This window comes from Pinus tabuliformis, chromosome 9, assembly GCF_031772625.1.
Source record: "Pinus tabuliformis cultivar Carrire ecotype Pingquan chromosome 9, CPIR1, whole genome shotgun sequence".
NCBI classification, from domain to species: Eukaryota; Viridiplantae; Streptophyta; class Pinopsida; order Pinales; family Pinaceae; genus Pinus; species Pinus tabuliformis.
Window position 1 is genome coordinate 1216857289 of NC_142307.1, and position 20421 is coordinate 1216877709.

Here is a 20421-nt window from a genome sequence, read left to right on the forward strand (position 1 = left end):
CGATACCCTTCATTATTCATATTATTCTTAGTAATATTTTATTTCTCAACATTCTACAAGTCTGGAGAGGCGAGCCATCATTGCCATACTCAAGTAACTACAATTTATGACTTGTAGAGGTTAAGTTTATTTAGCATTACCTAGGCTTCTCAATGATAAGATTTATTTTCCTTGTCTTTAATCCTCGTTCAACCTTACTAATTTCATGTGTGAAGATCGTGTATCGAACGTAAATTGATTACCAATTCCCTCATATTTTCTCGCTCAATGGAATTAATTTACTTCAAATCTTTCTTCTGTAAGTCAGCGACCTTTGTATCCTCACTTCTATCTGAAGTCAATGTGATCACAAGTGGTTTTTAGCCTTTATAATTACCAATTACTTGTTACTTTCCAAACCCTATATGGGTTTCTTATTGTAACTTGTTTTTTTGTGTCTTTGGCTCTATTAAGAGATAAATTAATAGTACTTGTTGGGTGACCCATTTACACAAATTCTAATAAGAATTTTGTAGTGTTAACTTAAAATGTGAATATGGTAATTCACAAAAAGAATTTTTCCCTTTGTTATACTTTTGGAATGAAATTACTTTCTGGTTCTAGTTAGACCTTATAGTTCTATCATGCTTCTCTACAACATTCATTCATTATATTCATTATATGTTGGTCACTCATTTTATATATATATATATATATATATATATATATATATATATATATATATATATAGTCATAGTATTTGTGACTACATTATATTTATTATATAGTATTTTATAACTATGTATTTCAATAAGATTAAGATTTTGGCTCATAGTAGAACTCGTATATTTATTAAATTTTTTGGGTTGTTTTTTTTTTAACATGTATTCTTTGGCATTTTTTTTTGGGTTTAGTTCAATATTTGTATTTATTGAAATCATCTCATTGTCTCGGCCTAACATAGGGGTAAAAGACTCTGACCTAAACATTTTTTTATGGGTTCCGATATTCCCTTGTAGTTATTTATAATCTTTGAAGGAACTATTAAATAATAAGGTTCCTTAATTCTTTCAGAACTTGTACTATGAAACAAAACATACTAACCAATTAAATTCTTTAAGTAAATAGAGATAGGTTCAAATCTATCTGGTCCATATCTGCTGCAAAAATCACCAAGATAACATTTTATTTATTTAGTATACATATAAAGGGCATTGATATTTCATGTTTCCTTACTTGAAATAATTTAATTCCATACCATCAAGTAATTTAAATTACTTTGTTCCGGGAACTAAATCTTGTAATGTTTACAACACTCAACCATATACAAAAATGATGCATATTTGTTTTTTTCGAAAATAAAATATATTTCTAAATATCGTTTATTCCAATATATATAATATATATAATTAATATAGCTAGAGGAATCCATATGTCAAATCTCTTCGCTTCACTTAATTTACAATTCAATTCTAATACTTTCAAGCTTAACTAAAAGGAGTTTGATTCTATGATAGATAGATTATGTAGAAATATTATAGATTGTAATTTCATTGATTTGTTGAGACCATTATATTGTAATACACTTCTTTCACCTTTTTATAATGTATTTCTCAGGTAAAATCCTCTACTATTTATAATTTCCATGCAGTTCAAATTTACCACTTAATAATTCTAATACATATTTATTTGGCTATGCATGGTTCATTGATTTCATTCTATAATCTAATCACACTTATATATTAAAACATCTCCATTCTTATTAGTAGCAATTAATTTTTAACAATTTATTCTTTTATGCATACATATGGTAAGGCTACCCAGATAAAAACAACGTAGAGGACACGAGTTAGATTATGCATGAGACACTGTAGCATATACCATGTATATAAACAAACAACATTATATATATATATATATATAGATATAGATATACCATTGCATAACTTCAATTTTACCATAAAACATAAACAAAATTTCAATTAATCGTGGTTACTACTTGGGGAATATTCAAGAACAAAGCATGTTCCACCCAACCATGAACTATCCCCAATAGTTCCCCCTGAGATAAGATCTTCTTGCCTTCAGGAATCAACAACATCTTTAGCTCCTAAGTGGTTTCTATTATAGATTCTTCCCAACATATTTTTAGCAGCATCTTGCTTTAATGTTTGTCTACCTTTTTCCTAGGACATTTATTTTAAATTGAAAAAAAAGAATCGTTTCCTTTTCTTTAAAGCATGCATTTTTGTCCCATTGTGCTTTATTCCACTTTTCACCCAACTTAGCATTTATCTTCAGCTAAGTGATTCACATAATCTTCCTCTCCCACATTTTTAATATATGTAACAACTTTCTCCTGGGGATTCTTAGGAGACTTTTAGGGAAGGTCCACCATGTGCACTTTAACCACTTTTCAACTCTTTCATGAGGTGGAAAGAAGTCTTTAATACTTTGGTGCTCTTTCCTGAATATTCATAGGAAATATCCTTTATTAATTAATAAAATAAAACATAATTACATGATCACATAGTTCTTGTCCTTTCTTCCATAACCATTAAGTCCAATAGTAATTTAAATATCTAAAAATAGACATGTATCAAAAGGCAAGACATAGGGGTGCTACATCTTCTATCCCTCGATGTAAACAACATCCCCCGTGTTTCCTCAATTCCATCTTTTCCAAAGATGGGAAGGAAATGCCTCCTGCATTTCTTTTTTCATTTCTTTTTAAATAGTCTCCTCAGTGTGGAGGAGGCGTGGGAAGACGATTTTCGAGCTAGGGTTACAGGTTCATAGATTTGTTCTCCATGGAGGGATGCACAGGAGGGAGCTCCACTCCCTCCTACAAACAGGCACTGACCAACAGAGGTAAAAAACCGATAGAAGAAAATAGAGGTCCTTCAGATGCAACACAAAGAAACAGAGAAGAGGAGCAGGATGGCTCTAAATCGATGGAGAACAATAACACTACAGAAAGCAAGGAAGAGGACAAGGAACAAGGGACAAAAGACAAAACACAAAAGGGACCATGCAAGCCCAAAACTACAATCATGCCCAGAGTAGTTTTGTCTAATCCGACTCTGCAGGCACATAGGGAACCCATGCAGACTTATGCTATCATTTGTAAATTCATGGGCTTATGTCCCACTGAAAAAGCTTTACAAACATGGATTAGATACCACTAGAAACCAAAAGGAAGCATAGAACTACATCTGGGGTCAAAGGGATTCTTTACTATTGTTTTTGCTAATATTGAGGATAAGGACAGAGTGTTTGAAGGAGGGCCCTACTTTTATGCAGTAGCAGGCTTGTACATGCGACCATGGGTTATGAATTTTGTCCCAGAATGAGAGACTTTTACCTCGGTACCAGTGTGGGTCAGACTCTACTCTCTACCTTTGGATTACTGGCAGCTGGAAACCCTATTTGCCATAGGAAACAAGCTAGGAAATTTTGTTAAAGCCTTTGAGGCTACCAGAAGAGGCAAATACACATCCTTTGTAAGAATATGTGTGGAAATGGATCTTTTTGGAGCTTTGCTGGATGAGGTAATCTTGAAAGTGTATGATGAAGAATGGGTGCAAACAATGGATTATGAGCACATCCCATTCAGATTTCATAAATCCCATGAGCATGGGCACCTATTCAGAGATTTTCCTCTCAATAAAATGGAAAACAAGGGCAAAGAAAACAGCATGAAAGATTCTGAAAGCTTTCAAAAGGTGATTCAGAAAGTAAAGGGAAGTAAAAAGGGATCGCAACAACTTTAATCAGAAAAGCAACGAGCCAGTCAGAATAGGTTTCAAGCCCTAGAAAAGGAGGATGTGATAATGGAAGCAGATCAGGAAAAGGGAGATAGTATAGTGGAGGAGGGGAATGAAGTAAATGATGAGCAAACCCAAAATAGCAATAACTAGAAAGGAGAAATGATAAGTGACACAAAACTAGAGATTGACCAAGAAATGACCCAGAGTGAGATGGAAATGGAGGACAACGAACTACAGGAGATTCTTGAAAAAGAGAATCTAGATCGAGAAGGATTCTTGAAATAAGGAACCAGGGAGGCAGTGGATTCATTGCGTCCAGAAGAGTTGCACAGAGTTCAAAAGTTGTTTTTATGGAAAACTTAGAGCAAAGGGCTGGAAAAGCAAGTGAAAAATGAAAGACAGGGTAGTGAAGGGGTGAAAGCCATGAAGACCACACCAGGATTAGCACCCAGAATCCTAGGAAAGAAACGAGGTCGGAAAAAGCAAAACAAACTATTGATGGAATGTGGAAAGCTAATGATAGACTCAGGTAAGATGAAATATCTATCCAGTTACTCCTTTACAAATCTTTAATAATGAAGTTCAGTTTTTGGAATATAAGAGGTCTAGGCAGTAGAAGAAAACAAAGATTACTTAGTAATAGGATGAAACAAGCAGCTCTCGATGTGATATTCATCCAGGAAACAAAATGTTCCATGCAAAAAATAAGAGAGATTCAAAACAAATGGCTCAATAAATTTGAGTTTCTGGAAGTCAGCAGAGAATACAGTAGGAGGAATTCTCACTCTTTGGAACCCCCAAAAAATTGTCATCATAGATGCGGAGGCATCTAGAAACTATCTTTCAGTGGTCATTCAACCTGTGGGAGACAAAGAAGTATATCTAGTCACAAATGTGTACGACCCCCAAAGATTGGATGGTAAACTCAAGCTTCTAAACTCCCTGTAGGATCTTAGAGAAATACATGCAAGAATCCCTTAGATCTTAGGGGGTGATTTCAACATGATCAAATCGATGTCGGAGAAAAAAGGGGGTACCAAAATTTTGAATAAGGACTCTTGTGCATTTCAATCCTTCATAGACAACATGAAGATAGTGGATATTGTAATGAACAATGGTACCTATACTTGGAACAATAAAAGAGGAGGAGTTTCTCAGGTGGCATCCAAATTAGATAGATTCATAATCTCAGAAGAGCTAATGATCCAGAATAAGGATATAGTTGCAAGAGTTCTCCCCTTTGGAGGCTCTGATCATTGGCTGGTGCATCTGGAAATTCAGGGCATTGGTACTCCCAGGAATCGACCTTTGAGATTTGAAAACATCTGGCTCTCCCACCCAGATTTTGCAACAACATTACCATCTGGTGGATTGAAGATCTGAATATTCAGGGCACAAGAATGTTCCTTCTTCAAAAAAGACTCAAACATATCAAACTTTGGCTCAAGGAGTGGAACAAGTTGGAATTTGGCAACATTTTTGAAGAAGAAAAATGGTGGAAGGAAAAGTGTAGGAGCTCAACCAAACCCTTATCATGGAGGGTTTTGATAGATACAGAAATGATCAGGCAAATCTATATCATCAAGAATTGGAGAGCTTATGTAAACAAGAGGAAATTTTCTGGTGGCAAAAATCCAGAGTTCAATGGCTAAAACAAGGAGAACGTAATACTAAATTCTTCCAAAGATCCACTATGGAAAATAGAGCTCATAACAGAATTTCTTCAATTAAGGAGAAGGAAGGAAACCTGCTCAACTCTCATGAAGAAATAGAAGAAGTACTGGTCCAACACTTCCGGGGTATTGCACAAGAAACCGGCTCAGACAGAGATCAATACATCAGGATTATTTCAAGACATATACCAAAGCTAGTTTCCAGAGAAGACAACTTCAACCTCAATAGACCAATATCAAAAGAGGAGGTCAGTGAGGTCCTTAAAGAAATGCAAAATGGTAAAGCACCAAGCCCAGATGGATTTAATGTGGATTTCTTTAAAGCTTGCTGGAACACAGTAAAGCAGGACATTCTAGATGTAGTGGAAGACTCCAGGAGGGACAAAACTATTTTGAAGGCCCTTAATACCACCTTTATATCCCTCATCCCTAAACAAGAGGTGGCTCAAACTCCTGACAGGTTTAGACCCATTGCTTTATGCAATGTGGTCTATAAGATTATATCCAAAGTGGTGGCCAATAGACTCAAGCCTCTCCTTCTCACCCTGGTGTCGGTGGAACAGTCTGGGTATGTGGAAGGAAGACAAATCCTCGATAACATAATTCAAGCTCATGAGGTGGTGCACTCATTGATAGTCAATAGGAAAGCAGGAATGATCATGCAATTACATATAGTAAAAGCTTATGATAAGATGAATTGGTACTATATCAGAAAAGTTCTAACAGCTTTTGGGTTTGATCATAACTGGATCAGATGGGTAATGGCCTTAGTTACTTCTACCATTTTTCCCATCCTTGTCAATTGTTCTCCCTCAGAGACTTTTACTCCTTCCAGAGGCCTCTGGCAGGGAGATCCACTCTCTCCCTTTCTCTTCATACTCATGATGGAAGGATTGGGTCGAGCTATCAAGCATGCTAAATTAGTTGGGGAGGTCAAAGGTATCCAACTTTTTGAAGATGGCCAGGCCTTAACTCATCAGCAATTTGTTGATGATACCATGCTGTAGGGTATCCCCATGGTAAAAGAAGCTCTAGCTTATAGGAAAATCCTAAGAGACTTTGCTATGGCTTCAGGTATGGAAGTTAATCTCTCCAAATCTAAGATTTTTTTCTTTAACACTCACATTGCTATTCAGAGAAATATTTCCAGAATTTTGGGCTTTCAAAGGTAGTCCCTCCCTTCAAAATATTTGGGTGTTCCTCTCACAGCCAAGCCTTTACATAAGAGCGTATGGGAGCCAGTGATTAACAAAATGCAAGAAAAAATCAGAAAATGGACTATCAGATCATTAAATTTGGCTGGTAGGTTAGCGTTAACCAAGGCAGTCCTACAATCAATCCTAGTCTTCATGCTTTCTACTCTCCCAGCACCAAAAGGAGTCCTGTAGCAACTCATATCCATTTAAAGAGATTTTCTTTGGGGCAAGGGGGGAGATCGAAAGAAATGGGCCTTGGTAGCATGGGAAAAAATTTGCAAACCTAAAAGCTATAGTGGGCTTGGATTGGACGATCCTCAGATTCTTAGCAAGGTTTTAGGAGCTAAATTATTGTGGTGATGGGTTAAAAACCCAGAGGCTCAGTGGGCAAAGATCTGGAAAGAAAAATATGCCAACACTTGGCTAAACAACGATCTCATAAGAATGTCAGGACATAGAAAGGGCTCATTCCTTTGGAATAAGGCCTGGGATAATAGGGACTTAGTCCAAGGAAATAGCTTCTGGGAGATCAGAGATGGAAATCTAGCCCTATTCTGGGAGGATAGATGGCAACAAGAACCCATCTTGTTCAAAGATGACTGGAGGGATCTCAAGGTGGAAACAGAAACCAAAGGGTTAACTAAAGTAAAAGACTTTTGGGATCAAACCAACAATAATGGTAAATGGAGAACCTTGGGAAACTTGGATTTCAAGGAGGAAAACCCCCTAAAAGCTAAAGTAGAGACTCTTCAAAAAATGTTAGATCAAAGAAAGATCCTAAAGTCAGAGGGGCAAGATCAGCTAAGATGGGGCTATAAGAATGAGGGGGCATTTAATCTTAAGGAAGAAAAACTCATTCTCCTTGACCTAAACACACAAGCCTTGGAAAAGATATGGCTGGAACCATGGAGACACGAAGGCTAGATGAAAATCAAACTTTTCATGTGGCTGGTTTAGCATAGGAAAATTCTAACCTAGGATAACATTAGGAAGAGGGGTATGCTGGGGCCTTCCAGATGTCAGATCTGTGAGGCTCAAGAGGAAATGATGGAACACCTTCTCAACAACTTCATTTTCACCTCCAGTTTGTGGGATTCTTTTGCCACCATTCTCTGCTAGACTGACAGAGACAGGAAATATCATCAACACCCTAAACAATTGGAGAAAAAAAAATTTAGAGAACAAAGTTCTTGGCTCAGTATGGGCCATCTTTCCAAGTTTCATCATCTGGAATGTCTGGAAAGAGAGGAATAACAGAATCTTCAAGAACGAAAAAAGGCCACCCCAAAACATTTTTAAGTTGATCTTAAAACAACTCAAAGAAATAGTTGGCACCATTGTGAGAAATATTCCTAAGAACCCTCCTTCTGGGGCTGATTTGAGAATTCTCTATGATTTAGGTTTGAAGGATCTTAATCCTCGGGGACTGGAAAGGACAAAAATCTCCTCATTGTTTGAGCAAGATCTTTGGCATCCTCCCCCCAAGGGCTTTTTGAAATTCAACATTGATGGGGCTTCAAAAGGAAACCCGGGCACCACATTTATGGAGGTGTGTTAAGGGATGAGAAAGGAAATATCCTTTGCATCTTCCACAGTCATTTAGGGAAAGAAACCAATAACATGGTGTAATTGATGGCTATGGAACAATGTCTTGATCTCATGGAATAGGAAAATTGACAGAATGTGATAGTTGAGGCTGATTCTGAGCTTAACATCAACTCGATCAAAAGGATCAGCTCGGGTACCAAACCAAAAAAAGTTTCGAAGAATTGTAGGCTAATCTAGGGCTTTCAATGGATTCAGATTCACCTCCAGAGTCTTCGTACAATCAGTTTTAAACATGTTCGAAGGTCAGCGAATAAAATGGCTAATCTGCTAGCCAATCGAGGTGTTACCAACACACAGAACAAGATTGTGTTGAACTGGCAAGAGCTACCTCTGAGCAGGATAAAAACAATCTTTCATGAGCAAGCAGAAGAAGATAGAGTCGTGTCTCGAAGAAGAGCCCATGATATGGATCCCAAGTGAGTTGGACATTCCATTTTGCAGCCAATCGGCTGGCTCTGATTCTGAGGGGTTGGGCAGTTTGGGGGGGGTCTCTTCTTCCCTCAAAACTGGAAGAAAAATCACAACATATGACAATCGCGGTGGTCGCAACACTACAAAATTTCCGTCTGGGTTCGAAATACTGGGTGGGGGATGGTTTTCCGGTGTTTGCAGGCCTCGCGGGCAGAAAATAGGTTTTCCTATTTTGAAGCGAACACATACAGATCAATACACGTGGCAGGGGGGTTGGTTCAAAAACTACCCTACTCACATGCTATTGTTTATCTACTTTGGTCAGTGCGATATGATTGCCGGTCGTTGGATCACCCACAGCAAACTGACAGCTAGTACAGATCGTGCTAGTTGGTGGTCGGGTTGGGTAAGTGTCGTTCTTCTCACCGTCGTGAAATAGTCCTCTACCGTTGGATTGGGTATGTTGGTTCAATGGTGTTGATCAAAGGTTCAGGCTGCTTGGTTGGCGGAAAAGTCAATGCCAGCTCAACTCTCGCTTTTGACTTCAGTTTGGTTCTGTGTTTTGGTTCTGCTTCCGGTTTCCTTTTTGTTCAGTCTTGTATATCTTTTTTTGAATTTAGAAGTTGGGAGTTATACCTGCTTTCGGTTGGGATTTCAGGTCCCTCCCTTGATCCACAACTCCTGGTGGATTGTTGTAATTTATGCATATCATTTATGAAGTAGAAGGTCCTACTCTTGCTTAGCAAAAAAAAAATAGTCTCCTCAGTGCTAAAATGATTCCCTTGCACTTTACTTTGAGCGATGGCTGAATTATGGAGTAAGCCTTATTTTTTCTTCAAATCACGCCCATTTCCTAGCATATTTCAATTCATGATAAACATGTGCTCTTCCATTTTCATTCATGCACCCCGTAAAGGGTCATCAACTTACACTCAACAAGGTTATCAACATGCACCCCACAAAGTCAAAAACATCAATATAGAATAAAAACAATAAAAATCGGTCCATTTATATATTTATCCATTGGCTATGCCAAGTGACATGGACACCATCCAATATTTCTTCTGCAATATTTACAGACATGAAATTTTCACTTTCGTTTCATGCCATTTATCTAACTACAATAATAATGACATGTCCAATTACTTACTTTGTTATTTCTTATGCGTCACAACTAGTGACATACCAAGTAACATTCTATGATGTTCCTTTCATATCATAATCTCAAATGTGCATTAATCATTCATAACTAAAGTTTAGTACAATCTCCTGTCTCGTCCACATTCATAACTATTATATTATTGTCAATTCTGCCCCCAAAGTGAACTTATTCAGATCTATCGTTAATGTTCTACCACTTGTTTCATACCTTTTTAGAGGCACAAAGACTAAACCACCAAAAGTATGAGGAAACACAAAAAAAAAGATAAAAAAAAATAAAAAAAATCATAATACCAACATAGGTAATTAAGGGCTAGCTTGACATAATTAAATTTCACGTTAAAAAAAAAAAATGTAGCTTCACATATCTACAACATTCCTTTTTGCATTTCATCCACTATTTTCCTTTAACTTACTCTTTTGAGTTTTTCAGTTTATCCTACATTTCAGGTTATTAATGAAGGTTATCTGCATCCTATACTTGTGTATAACTAGAAGGTCTCTTCCCCTTGCATTCCTATGCACATCGACTACTTCAAAACACACACACACACATACACAGATATATATATATATATATATATATATATATATATATATATATATATATATATATATATATATATATATATATATATATATATATATATATCTATATATATATATATATATATATATATATATATATATATATATATATATCTATATATATATATCTATAGATATATATATATGTATACATATATGTATACATATATGTATACATATATGTATACATACATATATATAGATACATATATATATATACATATATATATATATATATACATATATATATACATATATATTACTAGTACATTAACTAAAAAAAATATGGGTTAAAATACTTTCCTTTCATAGTTATGGATCCACCCTTCAAACATAAAATTTTATATTTTTGCCAGGCTGTCTAATGCCATTTTTTCTTTTCACAGCTTCACTGACTTGCTCTAGGAAATACATTCATTATCCACCAGTTTATCCTAATACACCATGTTATCCTCCACAATGTCCTAGGCGATGAGGAGATCAACAGAGGTAACCACAGACCAAGCTTTTAGTTTGGTAGCTAGCCCTACCAAACTAGAGAGGGCTCTCTTTATGATCACAACCAATGATTTAACTGGAAAAGGAATAGATTTTAGGCTAGATAGCTAGTCTCAGGTAGGTTTTGGAAAATTTAGGGTTTTTTTGTTGTATAAGGGAGAAAACCCAGGTAGCTAGGTCAACAGGATCAAAGGGTTACAACAAGAAAATATATAAAAGAGCAAGGTAGAAATATTTTTGTGATGGATATTAGGGTTTGTTGGTGTAGTGTAGTGTTTAGAACAAGCTAAAGGTCTTAATGAGCGTGAAACATGAATTCATTAGGAAAGAAAGGAAGAAACACACAATGATTTTTCCATCAAAACAGATCATTATGCAAAGAATTTTGTTTATAAACTGTAAGGAAAACCATTGAAGAATTGATAAATGGAAAGAGAAGATGAATATATTTCATATAAAGTGATAACAGAGAAAAAAGACATCACAACATTACTGCACATGAATTCCTAGATAATAGCTACAAACTGTATCCTTTGATTTCTAGAAAATGTCCAAGTACAAGCTACAATAGTTATCTCCTCTCAATTCCAACCCTTCTCTCTGACTGAGAAAATGATACATATAGACAAAAATAAATAGTTTCCCCACCATCAAGGGTCAAATCCATGAGTGGTGGAACAATTCTCAGGAATATCCCAACCAACAACTGAGACTGAGAAGGTTGAATGCAAACTCTTCATTTAGACTTTGGCTTGAGCTTTTCCTCTTTAATGAGGCCTAAGTTAACACAAAAACAACTTAACAAGACTAAATACCCACTATAACATCATATTTACATTATGATTAATCAATTACATCATTTACTTAGTAAAAAGTCAAACTAGGTCAAACTGATGAAGAAAATCAGCCTTGTGGAAAAAGCATAGCGAATATGGAAAAGGCGCAGTGTGGCTGAGGAAAAGCACAACGTGAGATTGCAAGCCACTTTTTTTGGCCTTCCTGAACTTAAACTTGGGCTCATGATAGCTCCTTAGAAAGCTATTTGTGTCTAATTATTGATATATCCCTCAAGCACTGAAAATGATGAATTATAGCTCCTCAAAAGTGACTTCCCTCAACATTTGTCAAAAATCGTAGCGTGGTCTCCAAAAACAGGATAGAAAGGTGTTTTTTAGGTGGTTTTTGTCCATTTTCAGCTTGTAAAAGTTGATGACTTGGGCTACCAGGTGTCCAAAGTTGATGCAGGGGTCAAAATATATCCAACCATGTAGATTTTTTTCCATTTGGATCTCTCCATAAAAAGCACAGCATGGCCCATGCTACGCTTTTGGCAGGGCGACTGTGCCAAAAATTGCCAAATTTCTGTGAAACTAGGGCCGAATGGTGGAGAGATATCTCTCTAACAATAAATAATTTTGAAAACATGAGGGAGTTTTTTTTATTTGGCATGTTTTGAACAATAAACTCCTCTCGTTTTCCAATATTCATCTTGGATTGGCCACAATCTTCTCTACAAAAAGGTGAATAAAACAGAACATTGCACAATCAGACAAATAGGTTGAAATGAGGAAAGTTGATCTCCCAATACTTGAAACCCATGTGAAAAGTGAGAGAGGTTTTGTAGCCTGGCATATTAAGAACAAAAACTTCGTCCAATTTTCAAAAAGACTTTCCCATTTGTTTAGAATTGATGTTTGTAGTTGGCCACTAAAATACTGAGAAACTCTCCCATAGCAATTGTATTTTGGGCATTTCTCCTAAATAATAACACTTGTGAATAAAATTAAGGATATTTTTGTTCCTTAGTCTGTGGTTAACAAAAACCTCTTTCATTTTTGTAAAATTCATCTCCATTGGGTTAGGAACATATTTTGAAGAAAAGTTATCCCTATGTGCAACAAATGATTTGTCAATGTCCCTTTGACCTAGTCAAAGAGATGCATCACTCTCTTACTCTTTGTATCCTTGTTTTGACATTCTTTATTGTATGGCTTCTTTTATCCCTCAATTTTTTACAATTTTAAAGCAAAACCCTAGTGAAAGAAAGGTGAAAAATAAAGTGTTATGAGGGAGCAGGGGATAGGGATTAGCATGTTTAGATGAGGGATGAAGGGGTTAGGAAGAAAATGTGTGAGTAGGAAAATTTTGGGAGGTATATAGATGTATTAAAAAGACTATAGAGGTGGAAAATGACAAAAATAATGTGGTGTTTAGTGTAGGGAATTAAAACATAGTTTTAGCCCTAAATCTACCCAAAACACAGTGTAGGAGTTAGGGTTTGATGTAGGAATTATGGAAATGATGGGACAGGGGGTGTAAAGGTTTTGGGAAGTGTGTTTGGATGTGAGGAACGGTATAGTGTGTATGGGATAGTTATTTTTACTTGCAATTTGGAAAATTAAGCTCACCCACCAAAAATGTACTATAGGGGCTTCGAGAGGGTGCCAATCACCTTTTGAGAGTGTCCTATGATGCTGAATGTGCTGAAATGGTTTTTTTTGGTGAGTTTTTTTTTTTTTTTGGCTATGTTTCATGGACACCTTGGTCAATGGGTGGTCGCCACATCCACAGAAAAATCTGGTTTGATCAACCCCGAAGGGAATCTAGCCCTGCGGCCCACTAGCAAGGCCTAACCCTAAGGGTTTCGGGCATAATGGACCCTGTGACCTCTCGAACGGTGAGGCACTGATTTTGACCAACTGAGCTAACCCTTGGGGATTTTTTCTATTGAGTTAGTGCTCAATGCCAATGGAAAGAGTAAAATAAATGCTTGTACGGTCCTTTATGAGAGTCAAATTCACTTTTTGCCATATGTCATGGCATGACCTTATACTTCATCTTAAGAACAGATGTGTGTGGTTGTAGCAATATCTTTATGAACTAAAATGATACCTTCACCTTTATTTCATTTTCTTCCTAATATGCTAACTCCCTTTATATTTGTACTCAAGATCATAAACATGGCTATAAGCTTGAAACCGACATGATGATGACAATTACAAGTGATGACCTAAACCAAGACCTATATGAAAATTTGACTGATCCATGACCTATAACACTTGAAAATTGACATGATCATGATGAAGAATAATAAGGATGAATGCAAAATGGAGTAGTACTAACCTAGACACACTAGCCAGTGATCAAATTTTATTTTGAAAACCTAATGAAATGATAAAATTTGATTTTCAAACCATAACACAAACCTTGTAAGAGCATATTTGATCATGGTGACTAGCATGACTGATAGACATTAACACACCATTCAATCAATATTTAGTTATATACCAATTAAATCAACCGGTTAGCTATTTTCTATATGAACCATACTTATAAAATAAACCCAATGGCCAAATTATCCATACTATTTTGTAATCCATACATATATTCTCTTTTTCATCCTTTAGGCCTAATCCATAAATGATTTATTTTCCCATTTCAGGGTCTATTGTAGTTTCCTTTTAAGGAATTATAGGTTTTCACTCTTGATTTTTTCCTTACTCCACTTCACACTTGCCCATTTTTGTATAGATATGACATCTTTTTCATATTTTCAGTACTCTTCCTAGATGATTTCATGTTTTCTTAGTTCCTTTGGGTAACCAAAAATCATTATCATTATTACTTTCAATTTGATAATCTCTAATTTATTTACTTGCTTTGTTATTTTTATGATTAATTTTCATTTAATAAAAAAATATTGGGAGATTCCATCCCATCTTATCAACATATAGTTTATTTAGTAGGATTCTCACCTATGTAACCATCCACTTATTCTTAATTTATCCTCTTGTCAACCAACTCCCTCAGTTACCAACTTCTTTTCCTCTTATCCCATATATACATCGACAAGAGCACCACCAATAATACCTTATCCAAGCGGGTTTGAATTTGACAATTTCTCTTCAATTTCTTCTTATGGCATTATGGATCATTTTGTCAATTAGAAACCTCATTTGATACTACTTTCTTTTACAGACATGGTTATGATTCCTCTATTCAACTATTAAAGTTTTGAGTTTTTCTATATGGTCATCCTAGAGCATACTACTAATTCTAGGATTCAACCCTTCCTACATGGTTCTATTTGTTTAATGAATCTTTAGCGTATGTGCGCACATTTAAGTTTGAAGATAATTTGTACATATGAATACTTTGTATTGTCTATTTATAATTTAAATTCATGCTCTTTCATTCTCATAATTTAGTTTGAATATACTCATGGATATGCTTCCTTTAGAGCATCCAAATTTCCATTAGTAAATCCTTATTTTTTTAAAACACATTCAGTGCGATATACACATTTTTCTTTACACATGCCTTGTATGGAAGCATGCTTATAGTGTTCTTGCACCATTACGTTTCCCAATGTCCTTCTTTGCATCAGATTATCAGCCAATAAAGCTAATCCAAGCCTTTTTATCTAATTTATATATTACTTGTATCATATTATCTACAAGGTTTCTCTCCCCTTTTTCCTACTTCTCTATAGAAAGTAGTGCTTTTCAGAATTTATACGTGATTCTGAATTTTACTTTTATACAATTATGGCTATATATTAAGTTATTTGAATTTCTTTTGTCATTTCCCTACTGTTTTGTTCTTAATTGTGCCTCTAATTAGATAGACATTTATTATGACTTATTGATTTGATTCCTACATATATACTTATTTTGTTATCAGCGAAACTACATATTCTTCTAAGTATGCTTGAATATCAATTAATCCATGGATTACAAACAGTTAGTTTCACAACCTTACTACATCCCACCTCTTTTAATAATGGGGTTTCTCTTCATTACCCCATATTTTAATACTCATTTCCAAGTAAGGAGTGAGATACTCATCTTGTATGCTTAACATTATGTACTTAATAAATACCTATTCTACACAGCTTTATGTCACTATTTACTTTGATTAAACAATATAAGTACGAAATTGTAGGTTTACATCCCTATGTAACCTTTTAACAATGTCCATAAAATTCTTGGGTGACAATTCTATGCTATAAATGGATATACATATATGTTTTCTTCAGTTAATAGATAATTTGTGTGTTGTGTAACCAGATCAGAAAACTAAAGAAAAGATAGATCAATGACTTGAAAATAAGCCTCTTCGATGGGGAAGTCTCCTTTTACATCACATAAATGAAAAATTCTTAGATAATTGAAATGACAAGACATCCTTGGTATATAGGAGTCTAAGGGGTCATAATATAACCAAGACCTACATAAGAATAATAATGTAAGGGAAAAACAATAACAATAGTGGGATTCTATGGGGCACACAAATAAAAACATGGGGGATACACTATTATTATAGGAGCCTAACATGACCCTCTCCTTCAAATTTTTTTTCCTCAACACATCAGTGGTTTTAGATTTTTTTAATAAAATACTCATCCTCCAATTTGAAGTATTCAATAGTTAAGTTGTTCCACTTAATGACATACTTTGAAATTGATCTATTTCGTAGTTACCTAATTCTTGTTTCTATGATTACTTCAGACCCGAATATGATTTTTCCTTCCTCATCAAGTTCTCGCAATATAGTTTGAATTGGGAGCCCATCACCTATAACCTTCTTTAAGCATGAAACATGGAAAACTAGGTGTACTCATGAAGATGCAGGGAACTCCAATTTGTATGCCATAGTACTAATCTTTTGAAACACCTTGTAAGGGACATAGTACTTGGGTTATAATTTATTATCCTTCTTAGGTTTATTGGGGGACATTTGTTTGTATGGTTGTAGTTGTGAAAATACCCAATCACCCAGATCAAAACATCTTTCATTGTGATGCTAATCTACTTGTTGTTTGATTCAATAATGTGCTAGAGTCAGGTTATCCTTTAAGAGTTGGAGAACTTTTTTTTGATGCTTGATGTGAGATTCCACTGCTTCGAACATATAATTGTATCTTAAATATGATGCGATGGATGTTGGATGATATCCATAAAGCACCATAAATTGGGTCATTCATTTGTGGTGTGGAAGAAAGCGCTTTACCACCATTCTTCCAATGGTAACCACTTGATCCATTGTATTTATTTATCAGGCACAAAGAAATGAAGATATTCTTCCAAAAAAGTGTTCGCTATCTTAGTTTTACCATCCAATGGAGCATGATAAGAGGATCTATAAATTGATTTAGTACCAAGACAAGAAAATAATTTTTTCCAAAAATTTCTAGTGAGAATGCGATCTCTATCACTTACAATAATCTTTGGGTTTCCGTGAAAATTTTGAACTATTTCAACAAACGTTGTAGCAACAATACTAGCTTTGAAAGGATGAGATAATGCACAAAAGTGTGCATACTTGGTAAGTATATCAACTACCACCATGATGACATTCTTTCCTTTAGACTTGGGTAAACCTGTGATAAAATCCATTGTGACCTCTTCCCAACACTAACTTGGAATGGCTAATGGTTGTAAAAGACTTCGGGTCTTAACTATCTCAGCTTTATTATATTGGAAAATCAAACATTACACCACAAACTTATGAATATCAGATTTAAGGCCATCCCAAAAGAATTCCTTCTTGACCATATGGTAAGTTTTTTAAGATCCTAAGTGCCCTCCTATAAGAGAGGTGTGTAATTCGAAAAGAACATTTTGTTTAAGCTAGGAGTTCTTACATAGATATTAGTGATCTTTGTACCACAATGAAACATTTTTCCAAATAAATGGATCAAATGCATTAGGATATTTCTACAACTTTTGAATGAGTTTACATACCTCTTTGACATTCTTCCTTTCTTATATGATCCAAAAAAATTTATAACTATATCACAAAACAAAAGAAACCATAGATCAACGACTTGAAAATAAGCTTCTTTGAGGGGGAAATCCCCTTTTACATCACATAAATGAACAATTATTAGATGATTCAAATGAAAAGACCTCCTCAGTATATATAGGAGTCCAAGGGGTCATGATATAACTAGGGAATACATAACAACAATAATGTAGGGGCACAACAATAACAATAGTGGGCTTCTATGGGGCACAATAATAACAATATGGGCGCTGTACTAGTATTATAGCAACCTAACATTATATCATTTCCCATGTAATATTTATAGTGTGTTATTCATGAGTTTCATTCCACCTCTCTCCCTAGATCACTAATAACCAGTTGGTAACGTCATTTCTATGTATAGATATTGATTTTAATGTCTAAGGGGTCATCTCCCTTAGGTAACTTCCTTGACTATAAGGAATACCTATCTGGTAAGAAGAACTTAAAATAACGACAATAATTAGACAAGGCCCATAGACTAGTTTGTATTACATGGTTATTCAAAAGTATTTTTTCATCACATTCTTATGGGAGAAAACAATAATAGTTTTTTTAAATCCATTTCGAATTTGAAGCATTTCAAGCTTACAAACCACTAAGTACTTTAGTTTGTAGATATAAAATTTATACCATATTTCATTGAACAAAGGAAAAATTCCCTTTTAGTTCTTCACTCGGTACTATTGACTTCTCTGTCTCTGATATTACATCTATAATGGTTGTTTTTATCAGCTACATTATCCTTGTTGGAGTTCAGGTCTAATACATTTAGTATTCTATTTACTACCAATGTGTACTACCTTTCTTATACTTCCTACAACAACCTTTATTAGATTTCTCTTTTGACTATTATTACATTCATAATTAGGGATGGAGTCGCTTCTTCTATTATTATACATTTTATTTGTTTGAACTGCGAACTCCAGTTGGCCTAAAGAGGCTATCCCCTTCTCTTATTGTGACTTTGTATTTGAGTATAATCTTGTTGTTGTGTTATTGTGTTGGCATTATATTCATGGGTTTGAATGTTCTATACTGTATGTGTTTTATTGTGATTGTAATGCTCAATGCTAAAGAAATATCTATATCTATATCTATATCTATATATATATATATATATATATATATATATATATAGATAGATATGTATGTATGTATGTATGTATATATATATATATATATATATATATATATATATATATATATATATATATATATATATATATATATATATATATATATATAGATATATATATATATATATATATATCTATATATATATATGTTGGCATTATGATTCAAGTGTTGTCCTTGATGGCAACTCACTCAGAGGATGGTACAAGTGCTCAGAGGTTGGTACAAGTGATGGCATCTTAATCAGAAGACAGATCTCAGTACAGCATGCCAAGGAAGCTCATACACGCCGTTTCGTTAAGCCCAAGTCGCGTGTACACGCTAGTTCGATTCATAAAAAGCGCGTGTATGTGTAAAGGTTCCTTTGGTCCATGGTGGTTAGTCCTTGGAAGTTGTGCCTATGATTTCGGACCATTGTGTCTCGACGGGCGTGTCGATCCCTAGTTTTGAAGTTGATGGTATTGTGTTACTATGGTTTTGGCTCTTGGTATTGAGCTAGGCCTAAGACTATATAAGGAGAAGAAGATCATTAGGCAAAATCATCTTTCGACAAGGGCTTGAATATCTAAGAGTGAAAGAGATCTGATTTGCAGGTGCTGGGTTGCTTGATCTAAGCCAAGGAGAGATCACATTGGTTGATGGAAGACTAGATCTAAGGATAGATCGGGATCTAATGGTTTGAAATGCACTATCATGATATGGTTGATTATGCTTATTTCTAGATCTGCATATTGTCGCAATGCTATGTTCTGGGTCTAACTAATGTCTGGTACAGCTGCAAATTGAGAAAGTTTATTTTTAGATCTGTACGCAGGTTGGCTTCGGTAAAAGAGCGTGTATACGCGGGTTTGGCTCCTTGAAGTAGCGTATATCTTTTGAAGCTTGTTTTTGGGTTTACAGTGGGGTCTGACAGTTATTGCAGAGTTCTGTAGTCTGCTCTGTGTTCTGATAACTGGTGATTGACAGGGTTCAGTGGTTCAGTGATTCAGAGTTTGGTTGTTTTATGCTTCAATGATCTGTTGTGGAAATTGAATGAATTGTGGTCTTCAGATTGTAATGTTGTGCTTCAGGAATATTCAAGTCTGAAAATGTATGAAAGGTGATTGTAGGTCAGCACCTACGTACTAGTATCTTGGCTAGTACAAGAACAAAGGGGGTTGGAGCTCCCTTCCAAGGAAGTTTGGAGAACGAGAGAAGGTTGTAGCCTTCTGCAGGTTGTAGCCTGCGTACTGGTATAAGGCTGCACCAGTACAAAAGATTGTAAACTGAAGTTTCTTAAAGAAAGATAGAGATAACTTGCAGCAGGTGGTTTTCACCCACATTGGGTTTCCACCTTATATCTTGGTGTTCATGTGTGTGACTTTTGATCCGTTCTGTTATACTGCATCTGCTTACTGTTAATGTGCTGAATAATGTCCTGATGAACTTAACTGAAGAATAAGCTAACTAAGTTATGAGTTTTCTGCTTATACGCTGTTTTATTTAGTCACAGTAGCGTGTACACGCTGTTTTACTTAACTGAAGTAGCGTATATGTTTCTGAGCATTGAAAAGGTTTGATTGATCTGATAATACTGATTCACCCCCCCTCTCA